The sequence below is a fragment of the Podarcis cretensis genome (genome assembly GCF_951804945.1).
Source record: "Podarcis cretensis genome assembly, chromosome: 1".
In the NCBI taxonomy this organism is placed as follows: domain Eukaryota; kingdom Metazoa; phylum Chordata; class Lepidosauria; order Squamata; family Lacertidae; genus Podarcis; species Podarcis cretensis.
Genome location: NC_137170.1, coordinates 22,877,440 through 22,892,928, shown reverse-complemented (window position 1 = coordinate 22,892,928; position 15,489 = coordinate 22,877,440). Strand labels below are relative to the sequence as shown.

Genomic DNA, 15,489 nt, shown 5'->3' with positions numbered 1-15,489 from the left:
GATAAAATTTGTTTCAATTGAACAGTGTGGACACTTGATCACCAGCTAAGCTTCCCAGTTCTGCTTATCTTCTCAGAGTGTTCAAGTCACTTTCCTACTCTAGTTTTCTTCCATCCTGTGAAATGAAAACAATTCCTAGTCCATGTAAGAAGCACAGCTGTATACTTGAACAGCTCAAATACAAAGTCATCTCAACTGTCTTGCTTGCATAGCCAATGAATTTAGGCTTGGGAGCTGCTAAACTCTTCAGAATAAACACCTAGAAACTGACCACTTTGTGCATTCTATCACTGCAAAGCAATATTTCTCAAGCTGTCAAGGAGACCCCTTCAGAAACAGCAAGGTGGAAATTGATTTACAAGTCATACTTGAAAAAAAGACTATAAACAGGCAAGGTTCAGGATTTCAGAAAATGTGGGTCACAACAACACAGTAATTGTGATTCTGCAAATGTTGTGAGACAAATATTCTCAGGGGTGCATTCAACACTGGTCAAATTCAGAGTGGACCCATTAAAATTAATAGGCACGGCTAACTTAAGTACATTAATTTCAGTGGGTCTACTCTGAGTTTGACTAACGCTGGATACAACTCACAAGACTAGACATGAGGTGGCATTTTTAAAGGTGTGGCAGATTAGGAATTATGCTGTCTTGCAAGTTAGAACCAGGCAACTATATTCCATGAGGTTTATAGGCTGGCATTGCTGGAAGAAAGAGCAAGATCAATCTCATCCATCATTCATTTTCCAAAGGTTCTGGGAGTTCACAAGTGTAAGGATAAAGGCGATCACTCTCTCCTGTGGCTCCCAGCAACACATTATCACCAAAACAAACTTGAGCCTGGAGAGCTCAGTTCGTTAGAGTGTGGTGCTGATAATGCAAAGTTGCAGGTTCGATCCCTGTATGGGACAGCTGCATATTCCTGCATTGCAGGGAGGTTGGACTAGATGATGTTCGGGGTCCCTTCCAACTCTACAATTTGAAGATTCTGAACATGGTAGTTCTATTTAGCTAGCATGGCCAACAGCTACCATTAAGCCTATCTTACACTGTTCTTTTTCTAATCCTTTTTTCAAAGCTACCACATGTTCTACAAGTGCATTCTGTACATTAATTATGTGTTCTTTCATCTGCCCTAAACTGATTTTACTGGTTGACCCCAAGATCTGTCGTCACAAGCTGGAGAAACAACTTCTTTCCTCCACAGAGGTTAAAGGAGTGCAAATCACAGTCTCACTACAAAAAACACAGCCTCTTTTAGCCTTTTCTCACAATCAGTTTAAGCCCCCTCAGGACATGTGAAGTTAAGATTTCTTGGCCAAATGTATATCACTTCACACTTGCATTTAATCTCATTTGTTATTCCGTTGCCCATTCATCCACTGTGTAGAGATCCTTTTAGAGCTCTTCACAGTCTGTTTTGTGTTACACCACCTTGGCTGTCTCTTAGTGAAGACCGAGGTCATTGGACCTGAGCGACCACAGCCCTGCCCACCGTGAAACCACCATTGGCAGGACTGGCAACAGCAGCAACACATTATGTTTATTAAGAAACTACTTGCTTAAGATAATATTTTATTCTCTTGCTAATTACGCTGTTTTAAATGTGCATTCTGCACTTGACCTCCTTTGTAATGTTTTATTTTGAAACCTTAAGTGAAAATTTTAGTTTCCTAAAATATTGTAGCAAATGTATACAGGCAACAACAGTTTCATGCGTATTCAGAGCATGTGCACCTGTGCACGTGCGCATTGCTGCAACCTGGAAGTGGTGGAAATGGGAAGGTAATGGGGCAGGGCAGGCTTCCTGTACTTTATATGTGACTTTCTTCTGTAATGTTTGATTCTGGATTGTTTTATTTGATATTGTAATGTAGGTTGTAAACTGCTGTGAGATTCCCACCCTCCTTAAAAATATAAAGCAATATAGAAATGAAATTATTATTATTATTAATCCTGAATAATTTGGTAACATCTGCAAACTTGGCTGCCTCACTGCTCACCCCTGATTCCAGTTCATTTATGAATAACTTAAATAATTCAGGTCCCAATATGGATCCTTTGGGACTCCATGGTTTATTTGACTCCATTTGCTAGTCATTTTCTGGATGCCATCACATTAGTCCTTTACAGCTACAGAGATTGCATAAAGGCCTATTAAATGTCAGGTTCACGAGATCTGGAGACTGGTATTTCACCTTAAAAAACACATCTTTTACAAACTGTCAGGGGCTCAGGAGGAACACAGGGAGCTTTGACACAAACGTATTATGTATGGAGCGTGGGCTGCACAATGTGACACATAACAGCAACATCCAGTTCCCAAGATACTCAAATGGGCTCCTCAGGGACTGTGATGGTTTGAAAGCTCATCTTCTTGACTTTAAAGGTACTTCCTCATAGGTATGCTAATCCTAGCTGCACTGGTGCTAGAGATGAGAAACTCAGAACACCACTTTGTTTTCTCTTTTCTTCTCTTCGCTTGCCTTACTGAGATGTGCTATTAAACTAAGCTGAAACTGCAAGTATCACTCATTTGGAACAATTTATTGATTTAAGCTCCAGAAAGTTGCCAGGCCAAAGGCTATTTAACCTATAGGTTAAACAGATGGGCAGAAAAAGCCAGTGAACTTCTGGCTGGACATTTAATTCTATTTTAGTTTATTCTGTTTCATTTTATTTTTATATCTTGTCCTTCATCCATAGCCACCAGAACTGGTAAGTTATCAAATTTCTGTAATCCAGGCATATATTAAAAGGCTGGCAGAGGGGGGCAGATTTTCAGATTGCATGCTCTAGCTGAGAAGGCCTAATGATGACCTATAGCTCTTTGAGCTTCCCCCAAGGATGGCACTACCAGCAAGGCCTCCTCACCAGATCCAAGGTAACAAGTTGCTGGCATGGAGAGAGGTGTTTTCTTAGGTAAGTGGGGCACAGCCTGTTTAGAGCTATGCAAGTCAAAACTAAAACCTTGAATTGGTAGCCAGTGAAAACGTCGAAGGGGCAACGTTTTATGGTCTCTCACAGCTGCATTTTGCAGTAGGGGCAACTTCCAAACAGTCTTCAAGGGCAGCCCAAAGTACAGCAAATTGCAATAATTCGAACGGAAAGTTACTAAAGCGTGGATCACAATGGCCACCCTTTCCCGGTCTAGGAATAGCTGTAGCAGGTGAACTAGTCACAAATAGAAAGAAACTCTCCACCCCACTGAAGACACCTGGATCTCAAGCGACAAGGTGGAATCCAGGAGCACCATGAGACTATGGACCTCATCTTTCAGGGGGAATTCAACCCAATTGAGAACAGATCTTGTACCTAATTCTTAGACATGGGAACCACCAGTCTACAGTGCCTCCATATTGCCAAGATTCAGCTTCAGTTTGCTGGTCCTCATGCAACCCATTATTGCTTCAGACACTGGTCTAGCAAAGGGGTCTAACCGGGTATAGTTTTGTACCTCAAAGTAGAGAGGGTTACACATAATTGCATTCCTATCTTTGCCTTGATTTTCCCTGCCCCTGCTGTTTCCCACACTCACAAAATCTGGATTAAGCTGCTGAGGCAGGACCTGTCTTTTGCTCATGTTACTTAAAGCACCATGTCCATTGTAGGTGCTTATAACTGACACGGAAACAGTAAGAAGGTGCTCAGTAATCTTGTCTTAATATTGCATTTATCCAAGTTCAAAGAGCAATCTAGTAGCTATTTTCTTAATGGAATAGTGGGGAAAAACTTAACAAATAGGACATTTTCTGTTAGCATACCAAATGTCTCATTTTGTTTTGTCTTGGTGTGAGCTCAGCATACTAGCTCAGACCCTGTCACTTTGAAAAATAATTCTCAGTACAAATATGCAACTTTATAGACAAATAAAGGGCACTTTGAAGGAACAAACTCAACAGATAAGATCCCTAGACACATTAAGGACTCCCAGCCTATTAACTAAACATGGCAAATTACGATCAAACACCGTACAGTTCTACAACAATCTGTCAGAATTGTTTTAGAAGCACATAGTTGAGAGACTAGACTGTTTTGACAAAGACATCTCATTCTGTCTGTCTGCATTCTCTTTAAAGGGTTTTTAAGCAAGGAAACCAACTCCAGACCTTTAGTATATTAGGTTTAAAGCCGACACTTATAAGTACTGATGTTTTCCAAAAGTCAAAAACAGAATGGCTGGAGGAGTTCCGCCAGTTCAGAAAATTATAGTTCTGTCAGCTCCGAGGACTGTAGTGACAAATTCCTGTGACACTCACAAAAGATCTTGCAAGGGTCAGATTCTAAAGCATTTGCAGCACAATTCTACACATGTCTACTCAGAAGCAAATCCCACTGAATTTAATGGTGTTTACTCCCAGGTATGCATATTGCTAAATATTCAGTCATGATTCATTTAGGAAAAGACAGATGTAGATTACAAGATGCAGATTACCATAATAGTGACTAAACTCTTCTCAAAGATGGGATGTTTCGGCAGCTGTCAGTAGCAACTGCAGTGGGGAGTGGGAAAGCAGGAATGGGAAGTGACCATGCCGTATGACTAGCAAAGAGACCAAAGCCAACTCAGCAATATTGCAGCCATATTAGTCAGGGTAAACTGGCCTACTGATTAAAGTAAGCTCATGTCAGCAGGCATAGCTGTGCCCATTTTGTAGAAATGCAACCTATGGCACTAGACACTTCTCACAAATGTCAGGATCTGATTCCTCTTCTCTAACATACATGATGTTTAAGACTATTCATACTTGACAGTGGGAGGAATTTTTCTAAAAATTGTGACAGTTTCAGTAGTCAAATGATTGAAGTTTTTCTTATTTCCCATCCTGTTGCCTTCACTCTTCCAACTCTACCATCACACATTCTGTGCTGAAAATCTGTCTTTGAGCACACATGTGGCTGCTTTTCAGCAGCCATCACAACTGGACACAACCAATCAAGAAAAAAACAACATACCAAAGTATTTAAACCACAAGCAGAGAAAAGGAACTAACAACGCTCCATGCCCGAGATGGCTGCAGGACAGCTAGCTGCAAATGATTAAAAATGAGCAATGTAAACGGATCAGTAGGTTTTCTTAACAAGACAGGAACTGGTGTGCTCATGTTCTACATACTGTGTAAGAAGCTTTATGGAACATCTTGGCTGCACCTACAATATGCTTGCAATAAATGCTATATAATCAGCTTGTTGACAACAGAAATATTTACATGGAATGCTTAATTTGGCAGGGGCGGTTCCTTATCGAGCTCTTTTTTCCAGTCATCTTCTCTTGACGGGAAACGTTTTCACATATGCCAATACTACAAAAAATTGCTACTTAAATGCCATTTATATCCAGGTTTTTGGCACTTGGGAGCCGAAACGTTCGAAAATGGAGCCGTTCAACAACCAAGGTTTGACTGTACTCACTTGCCATGGCAAGTGTGCTGCTGCCATTTTGCTTCCAGCCTTGGAGTTGCAGAGATAGGCAGGGATCATTCTGGCAGGTATGCAATAATCCCTGCCTCTTCCCCAGCTCAAAAGTTGGGAGGAATGCTGCAAGCTCTTTAGCTACTAGGCTGCTTGGAAAACTCAAATGTACAGTCTGTGTCACCCTTGCCTGCTTTGGAGAAGAGGAAAGTAGAGAAAGTGGAAGATTTTTGCTAATGCATGACTGAGGTGACTAGGCACTTAGGCAAATTCTACAACACATTTTCCCATCTCAAGTACTCACCTGAGACAGCCAAGCCAACAAGGGGAGAGGCAGCTGACCATAACTTTTGGTTTGACACTGCTAAGGCCAGTCAAGAACTGGGGGCGACTGTTTGAACATGTAGCTTTGGAGGTGGGATGAAATATGAATGCAAATTGAAAACAGGAGAAGAAACCAAATACTTGTCAAATTAGGATTTTATGGCAGATTATAGTGGCTAAAAGTGGGAGATGCAAGTCAGGAAGTCCCCAGAACAAACGGCCCCTCAACCAGTAACTCACTTAGGCAAAGCATTATTTCAGCATCAACTTCCCATCAGCAACATGGACAGCATACCAGTCTACCTTACAAGCCTCTTGGTGGTATACAAATGCCACATGTTTTTAAGAAGAGGTTTTTAAGCAAACGTTGGGTGGCCATCTCTAATGGATGCTTTAGTTGAGATTCCTGCATTGCAGGGAGTTGGACTAGATGACCCTCAAGTTGCCTTCCAACTCTCTATGTTATTCACAGATACCCCTTTAGAATAATATATTATTCTTATTATTCTTAATACCCTCCCATCTGGCTGGGTTTCCCTAGCCACTCTGGGAAGCTTACAGCACATATAAAAATTTGTAAAACATCAGACATTAAAAATTTCCTGATACAGAGCTGCCTTCAGAAGAATGTATATTTAAGAAATTTTTCGAAGTAGGAGAGAAGAGGCAGAGAAACAAAAGGTTCCCAGTAATTTGATACCAATGTTTAACTTCCATGCACAACTGAGAATTTAATCATAGAGGCTTTCAGGATAGAGTTCTGTTCCTACAGCTAAAATGACATTAAATGAGTATCAAGTTTTTAATTCTGTTCTGACTGTAGATTGTGTAGTCAAGCATACATAAATATTAGTATCAAATTACTGAAAAAAATGTGAATCGTAATGACCTGCTTCCACATTGTAATTCAAAATAGTTTGTTATGTATAACTAACATCAGTTTATAAATGAAAATTCGGCTTCAGACAGAAGGCATTCAGTACCTATGACTACCAAACCCATGAAGGTGCTTCTGACAAGGTACCCAACTGGTCTTGCTCCTTGAAACTAAGCAATGTGCATGCCAGCCAACCATGCCCTTTGACCATTATATACTTGGTGCCTGTCTGAAGGGAATCTAGCCACAAACATCCATGTTGTCTAGGGCCCCCTATAGTCCAACACTGACTGCATGTCACCTGCGTCAAGGCTGATGACTACAGAACAAGACTAGTTCATACTGAACAAATGAAGAGGACTGATGTGTTTTCAAGTTCACAATTATTATTATTTTGACCATGTGTGTTTAATACGATGCTGAAGCCATGAGCTCCAGATAATTTTTAGCACTTTTGGCTGTAAACGCCGTTCCCTCCAAGGGAAAAAGCAGCATCCTTTTACATGGGTTTTCTACTTCTGGGCAGATAGCTAATAACACATAACACGCCTTACCATTATTCTGGATAGGCACAAATTTCTCCTGCGCTTCGGCAAACGATATTTTTCATGCACTGAAGATGTATGTAGGATGGGTTCTTTGTATTATGGCCCATAGTGGTAAAACTGCTGTTCCACCAATCTAAGTTTGGAAGTTAATTGTTTGACAAGTGTTGAAGTTTTTAAAAGATGTCCACAATTAACTACTCTAAATTATCTAGTTAATTAAGACACAAGTCACCCAGTTAGAAAGTACAATTCACATTAAAAATGTATTAGATAACAGCCCATGCAGATCAAGAACCACTTCTGTTATTTGTAATCACAAGCCCATATCTCCTAGAAACACAGGAAGCTGCCTTATACTAGGTCAAACTATTGATCTGTCTGGCCCAGCATTGTCTGCTCATTTACAGTAGCTCCCTAGAGTCTTAGGAAAGGAGAGAGGACTTTTCCATCACCTATTTCAACTGGATTTAACTTATTGTCTGAGTAAAAAAGGAACAAAACAAAGAGAAACTTATCTGTGAAGCTCAGAAATCCAAACAAAAATCCCAGTAGTTGGAAAAGTTATAGTAAATACATGTTGGGATGTTTTAACCGTTGCCCAATTTTATAAAGGAAACTGCCTTCATAACCATTTGCTGAAAATAGCATATAAATATTCTAAATAAAACAGTGCAATAGTGTCATGATTTTAAATTCAACTCATGTATCTGAGAATGTGATTCACTGGGTTGTAATCCAATGAAGTTGCCCTATTAGTGCAATGCCTTCAATTTGCAGAACAGAGCATCCCCTCTGCCTCCTTTTCTTGTTACTCTCCCAATGTGCTATAGAGGACTGGGGGAACCCTCAGAACAGAACTGGTGGAGAGGAGGGAGGGGAAGTTTCTTTGGACAAGCAGAAGTCCATCCACCAACAGGGCAACTTCACTGGATACAACCCAATCCTTTGAACATTTGAATTTGGCAGTGCCAAGTCTTTTATTCATTCCAACTGATTAATGCTGGGCCACAGCTTTCAGTAAAATTAACAGACATGCAATATTATTTGAAGTGCTGAAAAATATATTTAAAAGGAAATAAATTGCTGAATTCTACCTGACTTGAGGCAAGGTACCAAAATGCAAGCTTGGCGAAAAGTGAACTTTCACTTCTCAAGCGTATGTAATTATCAGCTGACATTTATAGTAATTGAACCTTCCTAAAACATTAATTTTAGCTCAACTAGTTTGATTATATTTCAGTCAACTGAAATTAATAGCTGTTTTTAGAAACATCTAAAGATCTGCCACTTCTACTGTCATACCAAAAAGAACACAAACCTAGCCAGACATGCAACATGTCCGTCATCATGGGTTGTATACTTCTACTTATGCAATGCCTGGCACCAGATTCTTCCCATCTCACCTATCTACTGTGGCACCCCCTTCCAAGAGACACACCTGAGGAATTGGGGGGGCTCCAGTACAGAAGGTAAGGTGACTGGCAAAAGCTGGGTGCCCTACCTTCCAAGAGGACAAACGGAAAACCACCAACCTTATGCGACTAAATTAAGCTCTTCCAAAATTGGGTAAATACAAAAATTTGTATTTAATTACTCATCATGAGTAATTAAGAGCAGATTCATCTTCATTATTTTTATAGTACATGCTACTTTACAAAACAAAAGGACTGGCCTCTACCCTGAATAGCTGACAAGACAACTTTTGACAGCAAAAGGATAGGAATATGAGACATCTTCATCTTATTTATTTATTTATTTATTTATTTATTTATTTATTTGTTTATTATTATTATTATTATTATTATTATTATTATTATTAATATTAATATTTCCTGCGTTTTTCCCTGATGGACTCTAGGCAATTTACAGAACCACTACAGTTTCAGATAGTGGACAAAAGGGCTGTAGCCAAACATTTAACAGAAACGATGAATTTTAAGATAGGTACTAAAGGAAGAGAGGTGACAAAAGTGACATGGAAAGGTGGACCAGGCAAGAGGGAAAATAACAGAGGACAGAGTCCCTTAAAAGGACAGAAGAATCTGCAATGGCAGAACCTGAAGGGAACAGGATAGGAAATAAGAACAAAGAGCTAGGGTGGGGCAGTAAGTGCAGAGCCTTAAAGGTAAGGCAAAAGAAATTGTTCTGGATTCAGAATAAGACCTGTACAGGGATTTGAGCAGGGGTATTACACATTGTTTGCAATGTAGTGCACACCCTGAGTACATTTTCAAGTAGAAAGGTAGAAAAGAAAATATTTAAATAAACAAGGTAGCTCAAAATGGTCTCAACAGTGAGAATGGTAAATAACCTGGACAGCAGAATCTCAAACAGAGGTGGTAGAAATATGATAAAGGAATACCAGAAAAGGTTTTCCAGCAGTCAAGGTGAGAAACAACCAGAGCCAGGACCAGAGTTTCAACAAAGGGAACAAAAAGCAAGTTGTCGATATCTGTTGTGCTGTACAGGAGGAAGAGACATGATTCAGTAACAGACTGAATATCAGGAGCAAAAGCCATGTATTTGGGTCCGGATAGGAATGATGCCAATGCAGAGAGAAGAAAGGAAAGCTTAGGAAGCCTGGGTGAGCTGTTTGAGATACTGATGGAACACCTAGGGAGGAACAGATAAAATAGCTGGAGATAAAGAATTGGATACCTGGAGAGGTATAACTGGGTGTCAACACACAGGTAATACAGTAAAACTATATTTTGTTTTGTGTCAACCACGGGTGGGAAACTGGATCTGACTGGAAGGTCAGATCCAGAAATAGTCAATCTTCTGCGGGCCACCTTGACAGGTGGGAGGATATTTTTGTTGAATTGATTTTTGTTCCAAGAGCTTGTATATGTGTGTTTTATTCTGTTTTCATCATGTATACTGCTTTAATGAAGTGGTCTGATATAATAATAATAATAATAATAATAATAATAATAATAATAATATCATCCAAGGCCTGTCAGGCATAATTAGGCCTATAGGCAAAGTATTCCCCACCATTGGTGTGGACAGAGCTGCAGGAGTCCAGGAGTAAAATGCTGATGAAACCCAACCAGGAGGAGTAAGCAAGGTGTTGTATCACCAGTGCTGTACCTATCCACCACCATCAAAAAGAAGGCAAAGACAGATTAAAAAATCTTAATATAGAGCTCATCAAGGTAAACCAGAATAATTAATATATAGGTAACTCCTTGTCAGATCTTCCACAGTCACAGACTTGTCTGTGTACACTTAAAAAGCAAAGGGTGAATACTACAAGCACATCATATACCGTAGATAGTTCAGTTGGTTTGAGTGTGGTGCTGATAAGGTTGCAGGTTCGATGCCAGTATGGGATGACTGCATAGCCCTGCATTGCAGGGGGTTGGACTAGATGATCCTCAGGGTCCCTTCCAACTCTACAATTCTGTGATTCTGTAAGATCAACTCAACAAGGAAACAATATTGTGCCCTCAATAGGGTACTGCAGCCACTTTGTGGCAAAACTTAGCACATATTATGCTGTGGAAAACTGTATTTCAGCTTAACCTATACCCCAGAGAGGTTGAGAGAAGGAGAAGAATTTTTTAAGCATTTTGTGCACCGAAAAGAATACTAAAATAATAGAGGCGAACAGAAATGAATCTAAACTTTGCACTTCCATACCATTAGCCAAGCAAACGATCACTTATAATGTTCTGAATTACATCATGTGAAAATCAGTGAGATCAACACTTCAGTCAAGTTATCAGAAATGCTATTCACAGCAAAGACAGAGCTCATCTCCCCCCCTCCCCCACCACTTGCAAGAGCAATAGTTTTGAACCTGGCTAGGGCAGTGGTGGGGAACCTGTAGCCTACAGGCCTCACATAACCTCTGGGAATATAATCCTGAGGGAAAATAAGTGTTTTCAAATAAATGTCTAGCCCTCATAATTGCAGAGGAAAAGTTAGTAATATACAATGCATAATTTGCTGATGCAATCTGCCACACTGAACTAGTTTCCTATCCCTGTTGTACCACACAGCCTTGCAAGAAGTGGCTGGGAAGACATACGGATGTACTCCTTTGTGGTCCCATCACAGTTTACACAACCGTTTAAATGGTGTTTGTGTCGGTTAGAGAAGCCTATAGAACTCTTCTAGGGTTTTTAAAAAGCTTTACCCAGAGGTAATGCCAGGACAGGTCTGGTAAGGAGAGTTCCATGTGAGCACGTATTTACTCCTCTCCCACCTCCCCTACTACTAGTTTTCTCTAACTGTAAGAACATGAGAGCCTGCTGAATCAAACCAGGGGTCCAGCTAGTTCAGCATCCAGTTCTCACAGTGGCCAACAAGATTCCTATAGGAAGCCTGCAAGCCGGACCTGCATGCAACAGCAGTCTCTCCTTCTATAGGTTAACCTGACATCCTAATTGGCAAACTATGGTTAATGTTAACCTCTAAAACCATTGTTTGCAAACCTCTTTCAAATAGAAACTTCAAACTGTGCTTCGGAGGCAAGCTATAACCATTGTTTGGCAATTCATAACAACAAGAGACTGAGAGGAGCTATAATAGCCATCTTAAAATATCTCAAGGGCTGTCACATGGAAGATGAAGCAAGCTTGTTTTCTCCTACTCTGGGGGGTATGACTCGAACCAATGGCTGCAAGTTACAAGAAGGGAAATTCTGACTAAACATCAGGAAAAACTTTCTGATAGCTGTTCCACAGTGGAACGGTCTCCCCTGGGGAAGTTGTGGAATCTCCTTCATTGGAGGTCTTTAAGCAGAGGTTGGATGGTCATCTGTCATGGATTTGCAGTGCAGGGGGTTCGACTAGATGACCCTTGGGGTCCCTTCCAACTCTATGATGCTATGATGAAGGAGCATAAAGAGCTACAAGAGTGTTTCCTAAACCATGCGTAAGCACTATCTCTGAACGGAGTTGATATGCTGAGTTTGTTAAAAAGCTCTTTGGACACACTTTTCTCAATGTATAGTCTACTATCAGAAATAATTTCATGGCAACAAATTCCTACCTAGGAAACAAATGTGATTTGGTTTAACAAACAAGAACTTGATTAGTAGAAAAAGAGTTACTAGATAAAAAAATTATCTACCATGTAAAATGCACTCAATTACTGTTACACAGAAGGTGAGAGAATTAATTAACATTTGCAGAGAGCTACCACATCTTCAATAAATACCGTATATCAAACCTCTAATATAAAAAAACACCTTAAATCAAACTATATCTAGGGAGCACAGACAAAGTGGCCACTAATAAATGCAGACTACAAAGGGAGCAAGAATTACAGCAACACAAAGCACAGCTGCTTCCACTGAATGAAATATTTTAACTACTTCCAATAAATGACAATGGAAAATGCTACTGGTAATTGTGTTATCCACTACACACCCAGGAAAAAAATTATGTTGCAGCAAAATTTATCCAGTACAAGAGAAATGAACTGTATCATCACCATTCTATTCCAAAAGGTGTTTATATCTGCAGTCTGCATCTATAAGCCTTCCCGGCTTTTCTGGATGCTAACAGCATAATAGCCCGCTTTTCTGTATTGCCTTTCATGCTTGAGAATCTCAAGAGTCTACAGAGAGTCTGCCTCAGATACGGATGAGAAACTTTGCGCAAAATGAGAAAAGTCACCCTAGAACCTTGATTCAAGGAAGAAAAAATTATTATGTGATCACAGAACAAGAAAGCTCTATAGACAAAGATAGGATTAATTCAGTGACATAAGTGTACTACAGTGTGACCTTTGTGAAAAATTAGCTGATCCAAGAGATCCTGAAACAATTGAAATTGTAGCACTAGAGCTTCATATATGTTGCACCTCTCCAATGAGAGAATAGTAAAAAACACAGAAATAAATAAATAAATAAATAAATCAGTCTCTATAAGGCCCTCTCAAGCATCAATAGGGTAGGGGACTTCAGTTTTGCAGTGCTTCTGAAGTCCACAACAGGCAGAAAAGCTTTAAGTAAGATTCTCTCTCTACACTACACTTTGGACTGTAATTGCTTACTACATGGTACATACTAAATGATTTCTAATCACTGAACTCAGCAGTTCCTCTCCATGGTGTGGTGTATTGATTCAATCTCTATCCCAACTTTTAATTAGTAATGGCCAAGTCTGCTAACATACAAAAAAACCCTAACAAATACTGCACAAAGTAAGAGATCAACAACTTCCACATCCATTCCAAACTCCACCAGCAATTTTCAGATAAACTCTAACTATCTTACCAGTCTTTGCACTGCAATCTAAACTTTCTCAGTTTAGATGTTGGCCTCCCTAGAGAGAGAATACCCAAGCTGTGATGTGAAATGGTTGTTATTACCACAAAGCTGTTAAGCAAGACCATTATTGTACCATACACAAGCAAAACTAATGAGGTGTCATCTAGAAGAAACACAATTACCTCTGTCAGGGAGGTTAAAAGAATAAACTCGCTCCAAGTAAACACTGAGCTGTCTTTTTTTTTTTTTTTTTGACAATTTATCACTCATTTTCACAACTCTAAAAAGCAAACCTGAACTGAGAAATAATGAGTTGCTTAATGCTTCTGAGCTTAAATCTACAGGAAAGAGAACAAATTAATAGAAAGGGGGGGGGTGCATTTTGGTTACACACATCCAGAACACACAAATCACACTCGGAATCTTCCATGCCAGTTCTTTGCAGACTTACAGCACAATCATGTCTGTGTTTATTCAGAAATAAATCCCACTACGTTCAATAGGGCTTAGTCCAATGTGCCTGTGTAAAGGCTACAGACTTCTTCAGACAGACGAAAGAATGCAGCGGGCGCAGGATCTTCCTGTGCTGCGATGTTATTATGGAAGGCCCACTACAAATGATATCCTTTTGGGAAGAGCTCTCTGCTTTGGCACTTCGGTGCCAACTTAAAAGGGTAAGGAGGAAGAGCCTGTGCAAGTACAAAGCAGAGAGAGAAAACTTGGACCCAGGTCCACATTCGAACACTATGAATCCCGAATTATTGTAAAGGATACCGAAAAGGGGAAAGTTGTGGAGGGGTGGGGGGAGGAGGGAGAGTGAGAAAGAGAAAGAAAGAAAGAAAGAAAGAAAGAAAGAAAGAAAGAAAGAAAGAAGAATTAGCATACCAAACCCTAGTTTAGGATGTCAAATGTTCAGGATCCATCTCCCTTTAAAAAAGTAAGGGAGCCGGGCAAAAAAGCAAAGCCCGAGGACGTGAAAGGGAGTGGGGGGGGGATGAGCTTGTGGGTCACCCCGGGGGATAAAGAGGCAAAGGATAAAAGGGGGAAGATTCAAAGGGCGGGCGTTCGCCACAAGTGTAAAAAGAAAGAAGCTGTCAAGGAGCGCACCGCCGGGGCTCCGAAGTCTGCCTGCCGAAGTAAAGTGGCCGTCGGAAGAAGAGAGGCGAGCGCTCCCCTGGAGCCTCGGGCATTTGGGGGTCGCCTGTCTCCCCAGACCCTCGCCTGGGTTTGGAGGGAGGGAAGCACCGGGGCGGAACTCGCTGCCACCCAAACACCGGGGACAGGAGCGCAGGGGCAGGACCCCGGGAGGTGCCTAGAGGCAGCGGAGGGAGGAGGACGAGGGTGGCGGCGGTGGAGCGGGGCATCCCCCACAGGGCCCGGGGAAAGGGAGGGGAGATTCGGGGGGCTACATAACAACCCCCCTCCGCGCCATACACACGCCTCGCAAGTGCCCCTCTGGACCCCCTTCCCCTCCTCCTTGCTCTCACCGAGCGCGTCGTTCAGCTGCAGCCCGGAGCTCCCTCCATGATCCCCGGCTGGGCTGCAGGGGCCGGCCCGCCTCAGCGGCTCTCGCTACTACCCCCTCCTCGGTCTGCTCCGGCCGCCGCCGCGGCCGCCATTTTGAGCCACAGACTCCGGCCAGACTCGTTCGGGAGGAGGAGGAGGAGGAGGAGGAGCGGGAGAGATGGGGGGGGGAGGCGGGAGGAGCGAGCACGGAGCATGCGCAGCGTCGCCCTGGACACGTGGTGCGCTGAGGGAGGGAGGGAGGGAAGTGGCAAGGAGAAGTTGCCCGCGAAGAGGCGGTGGGTGGGTTTCTGGCGCACGTCGGAACGCAGGGAAATGCTTTACGCCGGGTCAGGCCGCTGGTTCTCCGGGGTTTGAGGCAGAGGCGGGGTCTCTCTCTCTCTCTCTCCCCCCCCCCCAGCCCTTTCTGGGGATTGAACGAGGGGCTTCCCGCGCGCAAAGGTCTGGCTCTGCGCCGCTCTTCTTCTTCTTGTTTAGTCGTGTCCGACTCTTCGTGACCCCATGGACCAGAGCACGCCAGTCACTCCTGTCTTTCACTGCCTCCAGCAATTTGGTCAAACTCAGGCTGGTAGCTTC

The 15,489-nt window shown here is 41.9% G+C and overlaps 1 protein-coding gene across 2 annotated transcripts in view; it reads right to left on the bottom strand.

Moving 5' to 3' along the window:
- The window catches only part of BTBD7 (BTB domain containing 7), a 74,758-nt gene extending 59,718 nt beyond the window's left edge, over nt 1–15,040 (bottom strand). For both annotated transcript variants that reach the window (XR_013832208.1, XM_079947963.1), the window contains exon 1: nt 14,877–15,040. The gene's annotated coding sequence lies outside the window, so the exon portion shown is untranslated. The remainder of the gene's footprint in view (nt 1–14,876) is intronic.
- Between the last annotated feature and the right edge of the window lie 449 nt (nt 15,041–15,489).